Consider the following 8,576-nt stretch of genomic DNA (forward strand, 5'->3'; position numbering starts at 1 on the left):
CTCCCACACCCCCCGTCCCTTTTCTGCGGTGCGCCTGCAAAGCCAGTCAGCCCCTGGCCTGTACTGGTGCATGGGATTGTTCCCTCCTAAGTGCAGGACTTTGCATTTTTCCTTGTTGAACCTCGTGAGATTTCTTTTGTTCCAATCCTCCAGTCTGGCTGTTTCTCTGAATGCTACTAGCCCTACCCTCCTGCGTATCTACTACTCCCCAAACTTGCTGAGTTCGCACTCCATCCCATGTTCCAGGTCATTTATGGAGATATTGCAAAAAACTGGCCCCAGAACTGACCCCTGGAGCTCTCCACCTGGTACCGGCTGTCAACTAAGTATTGAGCCACTGATTGCTACCTTTTGAGCCTGACCATCCAGCCAGTTTTCTGTCCACCCTACAGTCCACTCCATCCAACCTGTACTTCCTGAGCTTGCTTGCAAGCATGTTGTGGGAGACCATATCAAAATCCTTGCTAAAGTCAAGGTACATCACATCCACTGCTCTTCTTGCATCCAGAGAGCCAGTCATCTCATCACAGAAGGCAATCGGGTTAGTCGGGCATAACTTGCCCCTTGTGAATCCATGCTGACTGTTGCTTAATCACTTTGTTCCCCAGGTACTTAGAAATGGATCCCTGGAGGACCTGCTCCATGATCTTTCCAGGGACTGAGATGAGGCTGACCAGTCTGTAGTTCCCTGGATCTTCCTTCTTCCCTTTCTTAAAGATGGGCACTATATTCACACTTTTCGAATCATCTGGTACCTCCCCCAATTGCCATGAGTTTTCAGAGATGATTGCCAGCAGCTCTGCAATCACATCAGCCCACTCCCTCAGCACCCTTGGATGCATCCTGTCCATCCCAATGGACTTGTACACATCCAACTTTTCTAAATAGTCTCTAACCTGTTCTTTCACTGCTGGCTACTCATCTCCTCCCCAAACTGTGCTGCCAGGGGCAGTAATCTGGGAGCTGACCTTGCCAGGAAGACTGAGGTTTAAATGCATTGAATACTTCAGCCTTTTTTCATCATCTCTCACTAGGTTTCCTCTTCCATTCAGCAAGGGACCCACTTTCCCTGACCTTCCTCTTGTTGCTGACACTTGTAGAAGCTCTTGTTACCCTTTACATCCCTTGCTAGCTGCAACTCCAGTTGTGCTTTGGCCTTCCTGATTTTAGCCCTTCATGCCCAAGCAATACTCTTATACCTTATACTACTCTGTAGTCATTTGTCCAAGTTTACACTTCTTGTATGCTATCTTTTTGTGCTTTAGCTCCCTGAAGAGTTCCCTGCTAAGCCAAGTTGGTCTTCTGCCATACTTGCTAGTCTTCCTGCACATCCGAATACTTTGTTCCTGCCCTCAGTGAGGTTTCTTTAAAATACAGCCAGCTCTCCTGGACTCCTCTCCCCTTCAGACAGGCCTCCCAGGGGACCCTGCTTATCAGTTCCCTGAGTGCATCAGTGTCTGCTTTTCTGAAGTCCAGGGTCTTTACTCTGCTGCTCTTCGTCCTTCCTTTCCTCAGGATCCTGAACTCAATCATCTCGTGGTTGCTGCTGCCCAAATTGCCATCTACTACTACATTCCCCACCAAGCCATCCTTGTTTGTCAGCAGCAGGTCGACAAGAGCATGGCCCCTACCTGGCCTCTCCAACACTTGCACCAGGAGTTGTCCCCAGCACTCTCCAAAAAGGTCCTTGATTGCCTGCGCGTTGCTGTATTGCCCTCCCAGCAGAGACAGAAATTGAAAAGACCTAGTCACATAAATCAGCTAGGCCAGTGTTAAGGCCTCCAATCCTATGTCCTTTTCCACTCTCTTACATTGCTGCTAGAAATGGTGCATGGATTCTTCTCACAGTGTATAATCATTGAATTTTTCATAAATTTATAGCAGTAGGGCGGGAACGTGGTTCTGCTTCATGCTTTCTTTCCAGTTAATGAGAGCTAAGAGTAGGATGCAGTTTTGTAACACTCCTTCAAGGGCACACAAAGGGAAATCCATCCGGCAGTCAGGTTATTTACACGGTGCATGAAGCCAGACACAAAGTAGGAAATGTGGAAAACAAGGACGTTACTGAGAATGTGTTCCTGAAAATGAGCTGTATGCCGTCAGGGAAAGTGGAGACTTCCACCCTGCTCTGCTTGGGTTCCCCTGGTGCAGGGGTGGGCAAAACGTGGCCTGGGGGCTGGATGCGGCCCGCCAGGCCATTCTGTCCGGCCCATGGGGCCCCTAAATAATTATAAAATTAATATTTATCTGGCCCTGGCTGCCTGTCATGTGGCCCTCGATGGCTTACCAAAATTCAGTAAGCGGCCCTCTGCCCAAAATAATTGCCCACCCCTGCCCTGGCATCTACGAGCAGAGAGACTTTCCTTTCTGGCCCTCTTCCCCCTGCACCCTTGTAAGGAACTGATTTCATTTCCTTGTGACTCCCCTATAAGCATCTTTAAAGATGCTGGGGAACCAGAGTCCTGCAGTCATAACAATGCCTTTGGCGCTTTTCTCCCACTCCTGTTCAAAGCATCTCATATCTCTAAGTATCTGCTGCCATGGCTTCGTGAATGTGTAAGCTGTGGCAACATCCCAATATAGTCACCAACTTTGGGTAATGCAAAGCTCCCATTGGAGTCGTGAGAGCTGCGGGTATCCAGCACCTTTCAGTATCTTGGCTCTTGCCGTTTCACGTTGGGTGTTCGACACCCAGTGACGTCCCGGGCCTAAGTGGCTTGCCTGCAGTCGAGTCATAAGCTGCCGTTGGAGTTGGGAAGGGAACCCAGTATGCTTGACTCTCGGTCCAGGGCCCTCTCCATGGGAGAGCACGTTGTGCACCCCAGACGTGGCGGTCAGTCCAGCCAGTTCCTGCAGGGCGCTCTCGCACCGTTATTTTGGTGTCACAGCATGGCCCAAATAACCAATGTCCCAGACAGCCTGCTTGGTATTCAAGAAGACAACCTATCTGTCCACAAGGCACGACGGGCTGTGTGTGGCTAGCTCAGGTATAGGAAACAGTATAGGCCTTTCAGTGCCGTACTCTGAAAAGCAAGCTACGTCACCTGGGTAGATTCAGCAGAATTGTTTTTATAACCCAGGCGAGCTTCCCCCAGCTCTGCATGGTGCCGGTGCAGCATGTCCAACGGGTGCTGGTTTTCCTCTGTCTTGGACTGGTTACAGGACAGGATTGGCGTCACTGGGTATATTAAGTGTTCATGCCCAAAGCCAGTATCGGGCGCATTTACTTAGGAGAGGACTATGATTCATTCTTCCTTTTCCTCCCACCTGTAATTATCATCGCTGTTAAAAACTGAACTGAAATTCCCTCAATTCCCACCAGCAGCGGGCTCAGAAATGTCAAGCCTGCTCCCTGCTTGAGTACTGCCTTTCAGTGTATTCACTGTGAGTCCAGGCCTGCTAGTACACGGGTCTCTCTGCTTTAAATACAACCTTTCTCTTCGTGGTGCGAATCTGCCAGCGAATGTCTTGCGGGCCCTGGCACCAGGTGATAGATAGGAAGAGATGCCTAAGGGATAGTGTGGCAGGCTGCTGGGTGGATGGATGGGGTCTGGGGAAGGTCTGGTTGCATGGCATACCGCTGGGGGTTGATTGTAGAAGAGTTCAATTGTTCTCTTCCCTCTCAGATACATCTCTTCACCTCCTGTACCTTGGCAGCTTCTCTCCTCGTGTGGTAATGAATGGCTTGCCTTCCTGGGATCAAAGAAATTGGTTTTATTTTCCCCTTTCCACAGTGTAACTACAAGGACCCTGAAGCTCCATGCTACTTTGAACCAGATGTTTTGGTTTTGGTTTTGGTTTTGTTTTTTAAAAAGAGAAGAAAAAGAAATAAGAAATCTTATATTTTAATGGATGAAATTTATATATTTTAAATACTATATTTCAACAGATCGACACTTTTTCGTTTTGAGAAATCTTGTAGCAATGATGACATAATATATTATCGCATTAACACACCAACTGCTGGATGTTCAAATGGTATGCGAAGTCAGGAAAAGGGTGCTGGGTCTCCGCACGCGACTATACCCGGATGGCTGCCACACGCGGGTTCGGTACGGTCTGACCCTCTTTGGAGAGAGAATTCTGCCCTCAGTTACGCGCTTGCAACCTCACCGGGCCAAGCGCACTGCTGACTGAAGCAGGCACAAATTCATTCACTCGAAGGGAGTTGAGCTTGCTGAAGCCAACAGTGGATGTCAAGGACGTTGGCTAGTCATTGACTTAGTCGAAGTCAGTCGGGTGGGGTGGATGTGAATAACTGAGGGTTGAATTTGGCCCCTTCTAGTGCTTAAGAACAGCAGGATAATTTAAGGACAGAATTGCTTCTTTTTTTTATGTACCCTTCATTCCCTTGTTCTAAGAGCTAAAACTTTTTGTACTATCCAGACGTTCTGGGTTTATTTTATTTCGATTTTCTTACCCCCAGTTAATGCCTTGAAACTTGAACCCGGCTTCCTCAGTCAGTCCCCATCCTTTCTCAGCGTGCTCATGATGGTGTCTTCTAGCGCTGGCTTTGCTGAGAGAGCCTGGTGTGGGTTTTACAAATCGAGTGCATGTCTTCTGGGAATGAGATTTTGGGGGTCCTGCCCACCAGGCCAGTGTCCTTTTTTTGGATTGTTTTTGAACACTTTTTTTAAATATGGGGGAGGGGGGGAGGGCATTGTGTGTTTAATCTCTTTTTGTACAAAATCTGAGTCTCAGTGGATGTGTAAGAGGCACTGTCTAGGGCAAAAAAGTTCCTTGAGCCAAAGCTCTGTGGAAGAAAATAATGCTTGAATGTCTGTTATGTGCTCTGTTCTCTATGGGTTGCTCACACAAAAGGTCTGTCTCGATAGCAAAGCTGCCACTGATTCAGTAGATACAGCTCTGGACCCTGCTAGGCCCTTCTGACGGTGTTGGTCCGTTGCATCCATATTTATTTAAGGGGGCCTTTGGTTTCTGTGTGCACGTATAGAATAATTGCAGGTCTGAAAAGACCTTGTTCCTTTTTGAAAAGCTGGTCACTGCCCGGATGCAGCAGCATCTTCCAATGTGGTGGTGGGGCTGGCTCGAGGGGGTGCTTATTCACAAAGCATTGCGCTAGTTTTGCAGTCCAGTAATGCAACCTTTCTGTGAAACACAAGTGCAGTCCTTAAAATTATCCTCGCCATCTCATTGCTTCATGAAGACGGGCCCCAGTCAGTCACCCTCCAGTTCCAGAGCGCAGCCCAAATCCTGCTCCCTTCAAAGTTAGCGAGAGCATGACCGGACCCCTGCAGCCTGCCCCTGCGTCCTGCGAAGGTGCTGGGCATCTTTCCACTGATGTGCTGGTGCAGATTGCAGGAGGAGAGGCCGAAGACTGAAGAGGCGATTTTAAGATACGATCTAAGGGAATGTATTTATTCATTTAACACTGTCCTGAAGGAGAACAAGGCTTTTATTACTAAAAAGCTTGTGTTTAAAAAGACGTACTTTATGTAACCTCACTTAAAAGAAGAGAAGTTCCCAGCCCCTCTCGCACGCTAACAGTCAAATGCACACTCCCTTTGTCGCAAGGAGAAATACCGGTCAAATAACAGCTCGCACTGAGACACCAGAACTGTGGATGCTGTTCAGGATCTCCACATTTTGCGGAGGCACTAGAGCAAAACCAAGTATTTATTTAAAATGGATGTATTTGGAAATCATCGTTAATCTTCCTCCTTTTCTGATACCAAGTTCTCTGAGGGATGCAGCACAATCCCTCTGGTCTGCCAGAAGGCGCAGGCACGTGTCTGAGATCTCGGACACCTTCCCCCACCTTCCTGCCTTTCTGGAAGACTAACTAGCAAGCAGTTGCCCTGGCTCGTAGCACTTCCGTGTGACCAGAAGGGGCTTGAGATTTTGTGTCATAGCTGAATGACTGAATCTGCCAAAGATGCCACGTGACTGAACAGTTGCTCTGAATCTATGGCATTCCCTCCGTCGGAGGGGGAATAAGTATCGCCATGCTTTCCTGGGGTCAGCGATGACAGATGTCAATCAGTAAGCAAATGAAGGAAAAGTGCCAAAAGAATGGATTGCGCAAGATGATTGTATAATGCTGTCCTATATTGTCAGTATTTCTTTTCTTCAAACGATATTGTACATGCAGTATGCAGTAGTCAATGACGTAGAGCTTGAACAAGTGCTTTGTATTTTATCATTGAAAGCAAGGGGGAGGTAGAAGCCTTAAAGACTATAACTGATCTTAAAAACAGGCCTTTAGCAATGCTTCAAGGATAGCCCTCCTGGGCTCTCAGCTGGACTTCCGGGATCTCTTTGCCATCTTGTAGTTATTCAGTGAAAGGCTGACAAGGAGCTTGTCCTGTGCACTTGGGAAGCATCTCATCCAAACCCATCCTCTCTGATTTTTCAAGAGAGAAAGCGGAAGACCATTCCTTGTACAACTCTTGGAGGTGGACAGGAAGGCCCAGAAGATCACTGTGATGTAGATCTATGGGATCTTTTGTAGATCTTCGCAATTAGGCGAAAACTGGGATGCATCCGTTACTGGGACGGTAGCTCAGAAGCAGGAACGATCGCTCTATGTGCTGTTTGATGCAAACCTGTTTCTTCCCTGTATCTTTCACCCACCGCAAAGGATCAAACAGATATAGAATTAGCTCTTCACTATGCAAAGAAAAAAAAAAATCTTTAACTGATTACAAATAATGGGCTTTTGTGTATGCCTGGTTTTCTGGTGTTTCCTGTCAAACTGTTGAAAACAAATCTAGATGTTGCTACCTTTTTTCCACTATGCTTTAAATTGTTGTGCTTTGGTGTGTCCTCACCTTACAACTCAAACAGCAGTGCAACAAAAGACTGTGGTCATTCTGGGTCTCAACATTATAAAGTAAATCAGCGGTTACTGAAAGATCATTTACTTGCATGTGTATAATACGCGGGTACGATAACATGCGGGGTTCTTTCGTATTGTGGCTTGTTATTCCAAGCAGAGTTATACCATGGTCGTGAAAAACTGTCACAACATAGAAATGTGCCAATCGTACAAATACCTTGTGCATTTTAACAGCAGAAAAGAGGGCTCTAACCACAGGATAAAGGCGGAGGTTAACATAGAATAAAAACCAGGTTCTTAAGGTGAATGACCAGTATTTTTTTTTATTTCTGAAGTCACTACACACTAACTTGATCCTGCCAGGGTCTGTTCACATGTGTGTCACAGCTGCCGCTGGCTACTAAAGTCTGTTGGTGAATGCAAGGAAACCACGACTGCTGTGTCCAGTCCACCAAGGTGTTAGCTAGCCAGTCCTGCAAAGAAATGCTCCTAAGTCCTGGACTATGGTAAGTTGAGGCTGAGAATGAGTTGGCAGTGAGTACTGGACTGACACGATGATAGCATAAGTCTGAGCTCTAATCTCTGTCTTCCGCTGCTGTTGAGTTGAACTGATATTGGCCAAAATGAGAGAGAATTGCACCATTTCTCTAGCATAGACACAGCTTCTATTGCCTGGGGTGGGATTTTCAGAAGAGCCCAGCAGGGGCTTTGCTGATTCAAGTGCAATCAGGGAGCAGAATTAGGGCTAAGATATATGTTGGAGCATTGCAGATCAGAACAAGCCATTGGGAAAGGAGAGTTGCTGTATAAGCAGAGACCTTCATAGATGCTAGAAGGCACCAACACAGGTCTTGGAGTGAGCTCCAGTAATGTTTAGCAGCAGTCACCCCGGGGAAGCCACCCAGCCCATGCAGAAATGATGGGGTGAGGAGGGGTCTCGAGTCAGGGTGTGGGAATGCCTCCTGCACTATGTTACAGACGGATGGATTTGGGAAGGTGCCAGAGAACTAGTAGTGTGACTCCTTGTGTGATGGAATCGCATCCAACTGCCTTTGCCGTGCACCCTGTCGTGTGCCTGGGGTTCACTGTCCCTTCTGGACAAAAGTCCAGTCTTGCCTTGAAGGCAGCGGTCATTCCAGTCCTGTATAAGTCATCCTTCCTTTGCCATCTCTCCCACCTGATGGAGGGCTGCTGCCATCTCCCCACACCCTATAAGCTATGTCCTTGTACCCACTTCTTGCATGCAAGCCAAGGGGTGGTGAGGAGAGGGCTGTCTCCTCCCACCCCATTCCCTGCTGCCATATCCAATTCTAGTTGATTTATCGGGACACACAAGCCTATGTTGAACCATTGCCAGTACTGGGCCCAGGCCAAATGGTAGCAACATGCACTGGACAATGTCACCCCACCCACCCCAGGCCTCAACTGCTGAATGGAAGGTGACACCCCCCCACACACCCCCATGCAGAGGCCAATTAGGCAGCAAGGGAGAAATTCCTTCCCAGCCCCAGAAGAGTGATGAATGCCTGAAATGGGGCTGCCTAATCCCAAGGCAGGGAAAGGACTTCTCCCAGCCCCATGATTGGGGCATGTGAGCCCATAGATTTCAGCTGCACCCTTACCAATCCTCTCCCCAAGCCCCTGAGAGGGGAACTGGGGCCATCTCTAAAAGGGGTGAGGGTTTACTTCTGGCGCTGAAGAATGGTAGGTCTAGTAAGGGAAGGGAAGGGCTGCATCACCCCTTGCTCCCAGCCTGCCCCCCACCCCTGCTCCCCTA

The 8,576-nt window shown here is 48.1% G+C and overlaps 1 protein-coding gene across 2 annotated transcripts in view; it reads left to right on the top strand.

The window, feature by feature from the left end:
- RNF169 (ring finger protein 169) overlaps window positions 1-7,106 on the top strand; it is a 30,627-nt gene extending 23,521 nt beyond the window's left edge. For both annotated transcript variants that reach the window (XM_025209374.1, XM_025209375.1), the window contains one exon: window positions 3,627-7,106. The gene's annotated coding sequence lies outside the window, so the exon portion shown is untranslated. The remainder of the gene's footprint in view (window positions 1-3,626) is intronic.
- Window positions 7,107-8,576: the final 1,470 nt, after the last annotated feature.

Source organism: Alligator sinensis, unplaced genomic scaffold, assembly GCF_000455745.1.
Source record: "Alligator sinensis unplaced genomic scaffold, ASM45574v1 scaffold594_1, whole genome shotgun sequence".
Lineage (NCBI taxonomy): Eukaryota > Metazoa > Chordata > Crocodylia > Alligatoridae > Alligator > Alligator sinensis.